The sequence below is a fragment of the Heloderma suspectum genome, chromosome 6 (genome assembly GCF_057233095.1).
Source record: "Heloderma suspectum isolate Gila_16-S chromosome 6, 16-S_ref, whole genome shotgun sequence".
Classification (NCBI taxonomy): Eukaryota; Metazoa; Chordata; class Lepidosauria; order Squamata; family Helodermatidae; genus Heloderma; species Heloderma suspectum.
The window spans coordinates 83,351,554-83,365,310 of NC_139463.1; the positions used below are offsets into that span (position 1 = coordinate 83,351,554).

The window sequence follows — 13,757 nt, forward strand, 5'->3', positions numbered from 1 at the left end:
AAGAAAGAGAAAAAATGGCTGATAATTCAAGCTAAAAATATCTTTAAAACATACTATTTTTCTTCCTGAAGATTTCTTCCGAATTTTGATGTGTGTTATTTTCTGTTGTCTTTCAGTGATCATGCATCTCTGTAGTCATAGCTATTCATGACAGTTTATAAAAGCTCTCCTCCCATCCCCTGCCCCCTCCCCAGGCAGTGAAAAGTCTCTCTTCAGAGGAAGCATAGAGTCACCACTGTGGGGTGTAGGTTACAACTGTGTTCCTTGAGACATTGCCCCAAGAGTCCCACATAACTCAGCAGGAGATGTCAACTGGGAGAAAAGTTGATTTTCTAATTTGTACATCTTCATGTGTGTGAGAGCATAACCCTATTCAGGCATTCTGAACCTAAATAGACCAATACATGATGAGGGGGAGTGGTCTAGCTCAGCCCTTCTCCACCATCATAGTCTATATGGATGGTATTGGTTGCCAAGTGGGCACGTGTTACATGGAATGGTCTTAATATCAGTTCCATAATATCTTCAGTTGCATAGACTTCATGTGTCTATTCCAGCAAACAGACAATGCTGGGACTTAGGTCCACCACTCTGCCACTGCCAGCGATCAAGTTCCACAGTAGAGGTGAAGCTGGAACAAACCACAGCATGGGATACCATACCACATGTGTATTGCCTAAATAACACATCTCTGAAGGGTGTGGCCTTGAGTGAACATGGAAAGCCCTTAACACAACACATTAAGCTGAAAGGTATTTCATTTATTGCATTTCTTTTTGTTTTCAGAAGGCTATGCTTACAATGTTTAAAAAGGGCTGAAACAAAACTTTTTACAAAACCTACAAATACCATAGACTTCTCCTTGGGCTAATCACATATTATACCTTCTCCCTTACCTAAGATAACAAACTGATTCCAAAAGGCACTGTGCACACTGAGAAATTTGACAATAAAGTTAAGCCCATTAAGTAGATGGAGAAAACAACAACAATCCAGACAATACCTGTCAAATTGCTGGTGGGCAATCAAGAACATTTAAATTCCTATAAAATAAGCCACATCTTTCCCTTTCTACCTCAAAATTGGAATGGTTGATTTTCACATTTGTTCATCTGCATGTGTGTGAGAATACAGGAAAATAACAGAGCGCTAAACCTTTCTTTGTCAGATAAATAAGCATATAAAATACCTGCACTTACAGAAGACAAATAGTGAAACCATTCCTGGAAGTTTACCTCAGAGTTAAAAGCCTTCATAGGGCAATCTTTATGTCCTTGTTTCTCATGCTGTAGATTAAAGGATTCATCATAAGTGGCAGAATGGAATATATTCTACTAAATGCCAAATACAGATGTGACGTATGCTGGAGGTGGGACTGAGATAAGCAAAGCATACAATTAATGCAAATATGGAGAAGACAATGGTGGGATAGGCAAGTTCAGAAAGCTTTTTTTCCTTCCTAGAACAGAAGGGATTTTCAGAAAAGCAGTAAAGATCTGTATATGAAGATAAAGCAGCTGACCTAGGGATGTCAGAAATCTGCCATGGACTGAAATGGGATCAAATTCCCTTCAGTCTAGGGATGGGGGAGAATTTCTCCCTGAAACTTCAGGGGGCTGAGTGCCAACGCATTCGGTCCTCCGAAGGTTGTTCGGGGAGAAATTATCTGCCCCCCTCCCCCCGCCCCCCCCCCGGGATGGGACTTACCTTTCACAAATGTCCCTCCCGGCGGCAGCTCCCGGCGGCAGTTCGGCAGGTCTTCGACAGGGGCAGGGGTGGCAGCCGGTCTTTCAACTGGCTGCCGCCGCCGCCATTACAAGAAAAGTAAAAAAAAATAAATGCCCCTGTGATAGGCTACGTAACGATTAACGTAGCCTATCATGGCTAGATTTGCAAAGTCAGCCGTGATAGGCTACGTTAATCGTCACATAGCCTATCACGGGTGACTTAAAAAAAAAAAAGCGCGTACGGCTAATGGCGGCCCCCATAGGGAGCCGCCATTCACGTTCCTTATTTGGTCCCTGTAGTCTACGTAAAGATTTACGTAGACTACGGCAAAAATAAGGTCAACGCAAATAGCCGCAAATTCCCGTTCCTTATTTGGTTGCTGTAGTCTACGTAAAGATTTACGTAGACTACAGCGACTAAATAAGGAACGCAATTGGCGGCTCCCTATGGGGGCCACCATTAGCGTACGCCTTTTTTTTTTTTTTAAAGTCACCCATGATAGGCTACGTGATGATTAACGTAGCCTATCACGGCTGACTTTGCAGATCTAGCCGTGATAGGCTACGTTAATCGTCACGTAGCCTATCATGGGGGCGTTGTTTTTTTTTTTTTTTAATGGAGTTCGCGGCTGGGCAAGGTGGGAAGCCTCCTCCCCAGCCTGAATTTTGGCTGGGCGAGGCGGGAAGCCTCCTCCCCGGCCTGAATTTCAGCCGGGGCGAGGCGGGAAGCCTCCCCCCCGGCCTGAACTTTGCGGGGTGAGCAGCGAAGCACCTCCCCCCCACCGTGAACAAGCTTCGACGAAAGGTAAGTGCCTTTCGTCCACCCCTAGTCATGAGGAATTTTTTTGTCATCCACACAGAGTCGCGGAATTTTCGTAAATAAAAATGCAAGGTAGTATATTTCAATAATAAATATGTAGGTTTTTTTAAAAAAAAAAAATGAATTGTGCTCACCGCCTTGTTGGTGGGTGTTCTTTTTCAATTGAAATCCTCCCTCTCCATTTACTTTCAGCCAAAACACTTCCTCCTCCTTGGGGTTTCCCAAAACAAGGCTGCCCCAGGTGTGCCTGAGTGATGCACTCTTTGTTTAAAGCAACACTGTTTGAAAGAAAGAAAGAAAGAAAGAAAGAACGAAAGAAAGAAAGAAAGAAAGAAAGAAAGAACCTTTTAAATTGACCGTGCCGGTCTGGAGCCCTGCACGAGTATTATTCCCCCTGCTAGGCTTTCTATTTCCACATCCAGCCTTGTTGGTGACGTTGTGAGGCTAAAATGGAGAGGAGAACCAACTCTGTGCATGTCTACTCAGAAGTAAGTCTTAATGAGTTCAATGCGACTTACTCCTACACATGTCAGCACCCCACTTGCCCCCAGCTCAGCTTTGTATTTCCACATCCAGCTCATTAGCGAACCTCCTGTTAGTTATCTCACTGGGTGACTTTGGGCTGGACTCTAACCACTACATCATACTTCTGTTATGACACTCATGAAGAAAAAAAGACAGTATAATGGAAAGTTCTTTCCGAAGCAGTCACACTTCATTTGTACAAATGCAGCATGAAGGGAAAGATCAGCAACCTTCTCTTTGTTTGAATAAAAAGCACACTCTGCACATGCTCCGGGAATGGACAAAATGAGGAATAAACATACCAGGGAATATGAAGAACTGTATTCTTCCATTATGTGTGTGTATGTGTGGGGGAGATTCTCTCTCAATCCAGCTGTTTCCCCTGAACCCCCCCCCCTTTCACCCAAGGGTCTTCTGAGATAACTAACAGGAGGTCTGATAATGCGCTGGATGTGGAAACACAAAGCTGATCTGGGGGCAAGTGGGGTGCTGACATGTGTAGGAGTAAGTTGCATTGAACTCAGTAAGACTTACTTCTGAGTAGACATGCACAGAGTTGGTTCTCCTCTCTGCTCAGCTTTGTATTTCCACATCCAGTTCATTATCAGACCTCCTGTTAGTTATCTCAGAAGACCGTTGGGTGAAGGGGCGGGGGGTTCAAGGGTACAGCTGGATGGAGGGAGATTACACACACACGCGCGCACACACACACACACACAAACAAGAAGAATATAGAAGAAAGTAATTACTGCACGTCTCAGGGCAGGGGAAAAATACATAAATATCTACGAAAAATAGCCTTTCTTATGGAAGTTATGCAGAATTATGGCTGTCGGTATGGATTTATCTTTGTAATTTTCAGAGCGGAAAAAAAAGAGGAGAATTCCGTGGGCTTGCGAACGATGGTATGGAGTACTGGCCGCAAACTGCGGAAGTCAAGCAGCATGGAAGGTACACAATTCGTACATCCCTAAGCTGACCCAAATAATGAGGGATGGCGGAGAATTTCTCCACGAATCTCCAGGAGGCCAAATGCCAATGCATTCGGCCCCCGAAATCGGTGGGGAAATTCTCCGCTGGCCCCCCGCCCCCCCCCGGGATGGGACTTACCTCGTGCGAATGTCCCTTTTGGTGGCGGGTCCCGGCAGCGTTTCGGCGGCGTTTCAGTGGGGGCGGCGGCGGCGCATGGTCTTCTGACTGGCCGCCGCCGCCGCCATTACAAAATAAAAGAGGAAAGTAAAAAAAAAGAAAAAAACACACCCGTGATAGGCTACGTAACGATTTATGTAGCCTATCACGGCTAGATTTCCAAAGTCAGCCATGATAGGCTACGTAAATCGTCACGTAGCCTATCACAGGTGACTTAGAAGGAAAAAAAAAACTGCGTACGCAAATGGCGGCACCCATGGGGCGCTGCCATTTATGTTCCTTAGTTTGGCACGTCTAGTCTACGTAAAGATTTACATAGACTACGGCGAAAATAAGGGCAACGCATATAGCGTTCCCTTATTTTCGCCGTAGTCTACGTAAATCTTTACATAGACTAGACGTGCCAAACTAAGGAACGCAAATGGCGGTGCCCCATGGGCGCCGCCATTTGCATACGCGCTTTTTTTTTTTCCTTCAAAGTCACCCGTGATAGGCTACGTGACGATTTACATAGCTTATCACAGCTGACTTTGGAAATCTAGCCATGATAGGCTACGTAAATCGTTACGTAGCCTATAATGGGTGGTTGCTTTTTTTTTTTACTTTACTTTTTTTTTCGCGGCCAGGTAGTCGGGGCGCTCCTCCCCGGCCTGAATTTCAGCGGCGAGGGATGGGGTGCCTCCCCCCCGGCCTGAATTTCGGCCGGGTGAGGCGGGGCGCCTCCTCCCCTCGCCTGAACTTCGGGGGGAGAAGCGAAGCACCTCCCCCCCACCGTGAAGCAAGCTGCGGGATCAGGTAAGTCCCTTTCGTCCATCCCTACAAATAACACTAAACAGAGCAAATCCTATTTCAGTTAGGAATGTACGAAAGTCACTTACCTTTTCACAGATGTGATTCGCGGTGGGGGGGAAGCGCTCTGTCCCTCCCCCTGGAATCCTTGATGGGGGGGAGGCAATCCAGCCCTCCCCCCCAGAATCCTGCCTGTCCGGCTCTGCTCTGTGGCGGTTCTGTGTAGCAGCCAGCCAGGGCTGTCCGCAACCAGAGTTCCGGCTGCAGACAGGCTGCTGCGGACGCAAATGGCCGCCGCCATAGTGGCTGTCATTTGCGTCCAGCCAGGCTGCTGTGATAGGCTAGGTAAGTATTTACATAGCCTATCATGGCAAGCCCCCCCTCCCAAAAAAACCGCGTATGCAAATGGCGGCGGCTATGGCAGCTGCCATTTGTGTTCCCTATTTTTCGCCATTTTATCCTATGTAAATATTTACGTAGGCTATTACGGCAAAATAAAAAGAATACAAATAGTGCCCACTACACTATTTGCACTTCCCTTTTTTGGGGTGTAATTGCCTACATAAATATTTATGTAGGATAAAACAGCGAAAAATAGGGAATGCAAATGGCAGCCACCGTAGCCGCCGCCATTTGCGTATGTGGTTTGTTTGTTTGTTTTCTTGCCATGATAGGCTACATAAATACTTACGTAGCCTATGACAGCTATGATGGAGAAGTAAGAATGTCAGAGAATTCCACCACGGATCTCAAGGAGGCTGAATGCCAGCGCATTCGGCCCCCCGAAATTGGTGGCGGAATGGTCTGCCCCCCCGCCCAACCCCGGGACAGGACTTACCGTGGGTGGATCTTCCTGGTGGTGGCGGCTACAGCGGTGGTGGCTACGGCGGCCGGTCTTCCGACTGGCTGCCGCCGCCATTTCCAGTTAAAAAAAACAAAAACAAAAAAAGTGATAGGCTACGTAAAGATTTACGTAGCCTATCACGGCTAGATTTTTAAAAAACACAGTGATAGGCTACAAAAATTTTTACGTAGCCTATCATACCTGATTCAAAAGAAAACAACAACAACGCGTGTACGCAAATGGCGGCACCCATGAGCGCCGCCATTTGCGTTCCTAATTTTGGCACGTCTTAGTCTACATAAACATTTACGTAGACTAAGACAGCGAAAATAAGGGGAATGCAAATAGCATAGATGCTACGCTATTTGCGTTCCCCTTATTTTCGCCGTCTTAGTCTACATAAATGTTTACGAAGACTAAGATGTGCCAAAATAAGGAATGCAAATGGCGGTGCCCATGGGCGCCGACATTTGCATACGCGCTTTTTTTCCCCCTTTTAAATCAGCCATGACAGGCTACGTAAACATTTACGTAGCCTATCATGGCTGACTGCAAGGACGCAAGCGGCGGCGGCTACGGCCGCCGCCATTTGCATCCATGTTAGCCAGTGGCCGGATGTCTGGTCGTTGGCAGAGCCGGCCGGCGGCTCCGCAGAATCCCTGCGGAGCGGAGCCGGCTGGCCAGGATTCAGGGGGGAGGGACGGAGCGCCTCCCCCCCACCACGAATGTCACCCTTCGAAAAGGTAAGTGACTTTCGTACATCCCTATGGAGAAGTGAATGGCGGCCGCAGGTTTAAAACATTTAGGTTTAAAACATGTAGGTTTAAAACATGTAGGTTTAAAACATTTGATGATGATCATATCCAGCCAGCGATAAACATATGCCACCTGTCATCTTAAGTTTATATACCCTACCAATTCCAGTTGCATTGTGCTTTATTACTGAGTTTTTAAAAGCAAATAAGCAAGAAAACATGATTTTGAGAAGTATTTCTGACCAAGAGACAAAATGTAAAACCAAAAATAGAAAGAATAAAAAGTATGATACAAACATCAAACAGATTAAAAAATGGAAATTAGAGCAAAATTACACAGGCAATCAGAAATTAATTACTTTAAATAAGGGAAGAGCAAGTCTTATTAATGTAGGTTAACATCAGACTGTCACTTCAGTGAATGCCATTTCTTCCATGCCAGACTTTGTCCCAAGGCAATTAATTATACTACCCGAATATGTGAATGCTGCATGTTGCAGTACATGGAATTATTATGGTTAAGAGTAGATTGCCATGTGTGAAATTACAGTGCTGGTTTGTTTTCTCCACATTGGCAAATGAAGATGTCCAAAGGGTGATACCTATATAGAGAACCCAGATGTAGAATATAACCAATTTATAGTGGAACAGTAATAGGAAAAAGGGTGGGTTGGGGGGCATAAGGAAAGAAAGAGTTGACCGATGAATCATGCTAAATGTATAATAATCACATAATGTTTTTCTTCATGCAGTTTTCTTTCAAATTTTGATCTTTCATCTTTTATTTTCCTTGCCGTTCAGCAATCATACATTTGTGTATTCAAATAATATATGACAATTTATAAAAGCTCTCTTACCATCCCCCCCTCTCAAAGGCAGTAGAAATTTTGCCTTCACTGGAAACACAAAGTTGCCAGTATGGGTTGTAGGCTATAATTGCGTTCCTTGAGATATTGCCTCAAGAGTCTGATACAACTAAGCAGAAGGTGTCAATGGGGGAAAAGCTGATTAATTTTCTCAGTTGTTCAGCTGCATGTGTGTGAATGTATAACCCTATTCAGGCATTCTATACTTATTCAGGCATTCTGTACCTATTCAGGCATTCTGTACCTAAATAGACCAAACACTTAATAATAAGAAGTGCTACAGCCCGGTCCTCTACATGGCTGCATTTTTTTCCTCTCTACTTGTGAAGGGTGACTGTCTGAAGAGGAGAGCCTCCTGTATCCATGGAGGCTTTCCACAAAGCAAGAACCCTGATTTGACAGCTCTTTTGCTGGCATGGAGAACATCCACAGATACAGGAGACTGTCCACTTGAGAGACAGTTGCCCTCCATGTGGAGAGGGGCAATACATACACAAATTGAAATCAACGGGGCTTATTTTAAACCATGTCTACTGTATGTTCTATTGATTTCAATGGATCTAATCTAAATTTGACTATGTCTAGATCAAACTCATTGGTTCTAATTTCCAGACATGCCTTTCAAATGTGGTCTGAAGCAAATGTGAGGCAAGTGTGGAGGAGGCTTGTCAGGGAAATCATAAGAGAAGCCCAAAGGCTTTCAATAAGTTGACTGGCATCTCTCCATACTTAGATTGTCATTGGGTTTTGGTTACAGTGGAATTCAAGGAAAATGATTTGGTTCCCCCTCAGGCAAAATATCAGACCAATTTTGAAGTAGGCCAAAAGGGCTGTAATGTGACTAGTACTATTTATCAAGTGGGGGGTCCATATCCCTTCATTATTTCTGAAATAGTGTTTATTCAGATTGAGTACCCTGCATATATTCATGCATATGGTTATGGGGAGATACCTTAGCATGCACCCCCTTGTGATATAAACATGTTCAATGATAGGATTGCACAACTTCTCAGGTGGATATATTTGACCATTTTCTTCCCAGTTCCATACATATATAAAAAAGGGAGATTGCCATATTTGAAACTCAGTTAGTCTAACTACTGGTCAACTGACAACTTTATATGGAAGCAGATTTCCAGGTTCAACTTCTCATCATTGTTACTAGAGAGGAAAGCTATGGAGTGGATGTGGAATTTTACACATCCAAAGTGCTCTGCCACTGAACTATGGGCCCTCTTCAAAATGGCAATAGCTTACTGGAGAGCACATCCAGACACATCCTCATTAGACATGGGTCACACATATCTATGTTCATCATTCCATGACTGCAGCATCAAGAGGTGATTTCAATTTGTGAATGATGAGCCACCACAGATCAAACACCAGACATGGAACTTTCCTATTACCTTAGAACCTTGGAAACAATATGCAGTTCAGATGAGACATTCAGTGGTGTGAAGGGATGTGTGAATTAGAACTTATTAAAAACAGTTATTTCAAATCTGCCTCTCGTTCTCAGAAGAAACAGCCAGGTAATCACCTAAATAAGCAGATCGTTCAGTTGTCCTCTTTTAATATTTTGACAGTTTAAGTTCACTGCTGTGCTAACCTTACTGAAATAGAACTGAGTTTGCCATGAGCCCAGATCTAAACCCGTTGCCTACATAGGTTGATGAACCGTATTTACATAATTTGAAAAAATCAATGTAAGAGAATATTTTAAGAGACTTACAGTTTTGCATGAAAAGACATGAGAATTATGAATTAATGTACCTTCATTAACCTCCACACCATGTAAGCAGGAAAAAAAAACACGTTATCCAAATTCATATTTCATGCCTACTTGCAACTTAACCTCAATCCGCTCATATTGTCCTTTGCCTTCCAGCCCACATTCTCTGCAGGTTGGGGAAACATTACCTTATGAAAAAAAAAAAAAAAAGTCCCCTTGAGGCTGTTTTACAAAAGGTCTCAAAATACTACTACTACTACTAATCAAACTATCATTCAACTGTTAGTCTTTATTTCCATCTTGACTCCATGCTTAGTATATACCAGCCATCGGGGGGGGGGGGGGCAGGAGGACTTGGTGCAGTAATATGGTGAAACTCAACTTTCCTTTATAGCTGATGTTAAGGAGGCTTTGGGAGGTCTGAACTGGTCTGAGAGTAGTTCCTGATTGCATGTGGGCTAAAAAGCTGAGGCTTAATCCAGAGAGGACAGGGATATGGTTGATCAGTAGAACCACTGACCCATGATTGGAAGAGTGACATGTTTTGGATGGAGTTGTACCCACTCTGAAAGATTCAGTTCACAGATTGGGAGAAGTCCTTGATCCAGCATTCTTTCTGGATGTCTGGTGGGGGTGGGGTGGGGGTTGCCTCTGAATACTGCTAGGAAACTGCAGTTGGTAAAAAATGGAGCAGCCAGGATAGTTTGTTGTGCTCATTATTTTGACCATGCTATACCAGTGTTGTTAGTGTCAAGTTGGATCCAAATTTATTTTCAGGCCCTGTTCAGTCTGCTGGTTAATATCTATTAAGGCCTAAATACCTTGAGACCAGGATATTTGAAGCCTCACTTCTTCCACCATGAGCCTACCCATTTTCAGAGGTCATTCTCTGCATTCTATCATTACAGGAGGCACAATTGTTAGGGATGCAGAATAAGGCTTTCTTGGTAATACTACCCAAACTGTTGAGCTCCCTCTGAAGGGAGGATACACTGGACCCTTAGATGTTATGGTTTATGCAGGCAGTAAAGAAAAAAAACAAATGGGGTTGTTCCACAAATTTTTAAAAGTTTTGTTTGTTTGTTTTTAATTTTAGTAACAGTATTTTTATCCTGCCCAATTAACAATTACTTCCTTGTAAAGGGTAAAGAAAAAATTGAAAATGTCAAAATACACAATTAATTCAAAATTAAAAACAAAGACAATCCTGTGTCCCCCCCTGAGGTGGGATAGGACATTTCAAATTCCCAGCTCCGAGGTTGGAGAAAGCACTCCAACTTTGGAGGGGGGCTGATCCACACTCTGACCCCCTCCCCTCCCCCTTCCCCTAGCAGCCAGCATGGAAAGAACCACGCTGGTTGACTCTCTGAGTTCAGAACCACAAACTCAGAGAGGGGGAAACGGGGGTGTTCTGGTGGGCGGAGGAGGACTGGAGAGGCCAGGATATGAGCTGTCCTGGGGCATCTTCAGCTTCCTTCCCTCCCACTATGCAATGCATTTGCTAGATGGGCTGAGTTGCCCATCTATCAAAAATGCAGATTCGGAGCAGGAGCTCTGACACTCCTCCCAATCTGCACTGCATGTTCATAAGCCTCTGAGTTTGGGGCCTTATGATCATCAATGGTGAAACACATAGGCCTTTAAAGATCACCCAAATAGAACAAGCAACAGTAATGCCCAAGGTCTAAGAAAGCATTTAAACATGGTTTAAGTACTGGAAATACTGGGGAAATAAATAAAAAAAGGTTTTCACCTCAAACAAGACAGATAAAAAAGTATGTGCCATATGAACCTCTGAGGAGGAGGGAAGGGCTGTAGCTGAGTGGCAGAGCATACACTTTCCATGCAGAAGGTCCCAGGTTCAATCCCCAGCATCCTCAGTTAGGGCAAGGGAACAGTCCTGCCTGAAACCCTGGAGAGCTGCTGCCAGTCAGTGTTGACAATTCTGGGCTAGATGGATCACTGTTTCACTTCTTGTAAGGCATGTTTCTTTGTTCCTAGGGGGGCATTCCACAAATGGGGAGCCAGCAATTAGATGTCCCTCTCCTTAGTAGCCATTTCCTTCACATTATTTGGTGGATTACCCAGAGGAAGACCTCTGAAGACATTCTTAGGATCCAGGAAGGTATATTTGATTAGGTTTTAAGGTTGCTATAGCTGTAGCTGTGAATGGCTCTCTGCTAAACAGGATTTAAATTATTATTTTTATTGTTATTATATCCATTGTAAACCATGTTGGGGATGGTTTTATGGAGCTGAAAGACAGGTCAAGAATAGATTTGAAAATAAATGCAATATTCATAAATAAATATACAAATTATTCCATCATACCATACTAAGGAGATCAATGTCTGATGTTGTGTAAAAGGGTCAGATCTACATCAGCCTTATGCCCCATTTCTGCTTCTTCCCTTTCCCCATGAAATAACAGATAATTGAGCACATGTAATATCTACACTTAAAGAAGGCAAGTAGAGAAAGCATTCTTGGAAGATGACCTCAGACCTAAAAGCCTTGACAAGCCAGCCTTCATGTCCTTGTTTCTCATGCTGTAGATTAAAGGATTCAGTAAGGGGGGCAGAATGGAATATACCAAATACCAAATCCAGGTGTGAAGGTGTGCTAGGTGTGGGCCTGAGATAAGCAAAGCATACAGTTAATAAAAATACAGAGAAGACAATGAGGGGAGGTAAGCAAGTTGAGAAGGCTTTCTTCCTTCCCTGAACAGAAGGGATTTTCATAACAGCGGTAAAGATCTGTGCATAACTGACAATGATGAAGATAAAGCAGCCAAACCCAATCATAACACTAAACAGAACAAATCCTATTTCAACCTGGTGTAAGTCAGAGCAGGCAAGCTTAAGTAACTCTGGGGTTTCACAGAAGAACTGGTTGACAGCATAAAAACAGAAAGGAGTTGAAAATGTTCCACAGGTGTGTAATACTGCATTGAGAAGGCAAGTGATCCATACACTAGCAACCATTTGGATGCAGGCTGTCCTGTTCATCACCATCTCATTGTGTAATGGATCACAAATGGCAACATACCGATCATAGGCCATGACTGTAAGGAGAGCAATATCAGATCCTACAAAGAAGACAAAGAAGAGGACTTGAGCAACCCATCCAGAATAAGAAATGTGTCTGATATTCTTGAGAAAGTTGATCATGGATTTGGGGATAATGACTGAAACCGAACCGATGTCCTGCATGGCCAAGTTCATTAGAAAGAAGTACATGGGGGTGTGAAGGCGGTGGTCAAAAGCTATGGCAGCAATGATGAGAAGATTCCCTGTTACTGTTGCTATGTACAAAACCAGGAATAAGACAAAGTGTATGATCTGCAGTTCCCAAACCTTTGAGAATTCCAAGAGAAGAAACTCAGAGACTGATGCCTGGTTATCCATTTTTACTCATTTATCATGGCATCCTTAATTGAAAAAGAAGGAAAGGTATTAAAATACTTTCTGATAAATTCAGTTCAGAGACATTTGATGAACAAGGGACAACATTCATTGAAGGAGGGATTAGAATTTGTCAATCGAAACTCATCATGCAGAATCCTAAACTACATCATATTCTCTAAATCAACTAAATCATCTTGCTTTTATTTTAAGTGTTTTGGCTTTCTGTGTCATACTCGTGATCAGTAGCAATCATCCAGTATGGCAGAGTATTTCATCCTACCACTACTAAATTCAAGGAACTTTATAGCTGCTTTCATAACACTTTTATTCGACTTTGCATTACAGCAGTAGGAGTAGAAGTTTCATCATCTAAACTTCCCTTATCTGAACCTAGAAAGTTTTCTGTGGGCACATTGGTGGCTGCAGGTACCAAGATGCCTACCACCAATCTAAAGGAAACAGGATGATCTTAACCTGTAAGACAGAATGAGATGAAATAAGTTTTTGCTGTGGTTGGACTGTATCAGACTATATTTCCCCCTGTATTTTCCTAAATGTGACTGGATTCATACAACATGACAACACAAAGTTGAGGTTCACTCTATTGTGTTTAAAGAAAAGCAGAACAACCCATGTTCTGCAGGGCTTAACTGGAAACAATTTATTGTTATACCCCACCTGGGTTCACACAATACAACAACCTACACTTAGGGTTGAATATGGGTTGAATGTAGTTTGTTGTTGAACAGTGGGTTGTGGTGCTGTGTGAACCCAGCTAACAAGCCATGGTTTGTTAACCATGAATAACCCACAGTTCACAACCCATCAACAAACCATGGGTTATTTGTGAGTTGTTCACGAGAACCCAAATAATTCGAAGATGGAAACCCAAATAATTCATGCACACTCAAGCTTCACCAAACACTTTATTACACACAAGCAAGAATTTAAACTGTAAACTCATTACTTTGGGGAAAGTAACTTTGTAGATGAATTGTAGTTTAAACAGAAACATACAAATCAATTAGACCTTTCAAAGTTTCAATTAAAAGGTTCAGTTAGAAGGTTGAATTGAACTGAATTGCACAGTTCAATTAGAAAGTTCAGTTAGAACCTTCAGATCAATTAGAACCTTCATACAAA

General features: G+C 43.1%; 1 pseudogene; it reads right to left on the reverse strand.

Annotated features, from left to right (window-relative positions):
* Nucleotides 1-11,665: 11,665 nt before the first annotated feature.
* LOC146341559 (olfactory receptor 14I1-like) lies at nucleotides 11,666-12,614 on the reverse strand (annotated as a pseudogene).
* Between the last annotated feature and the right edge of the window lie 1,143 nt (nucleotides 12,615-13,757).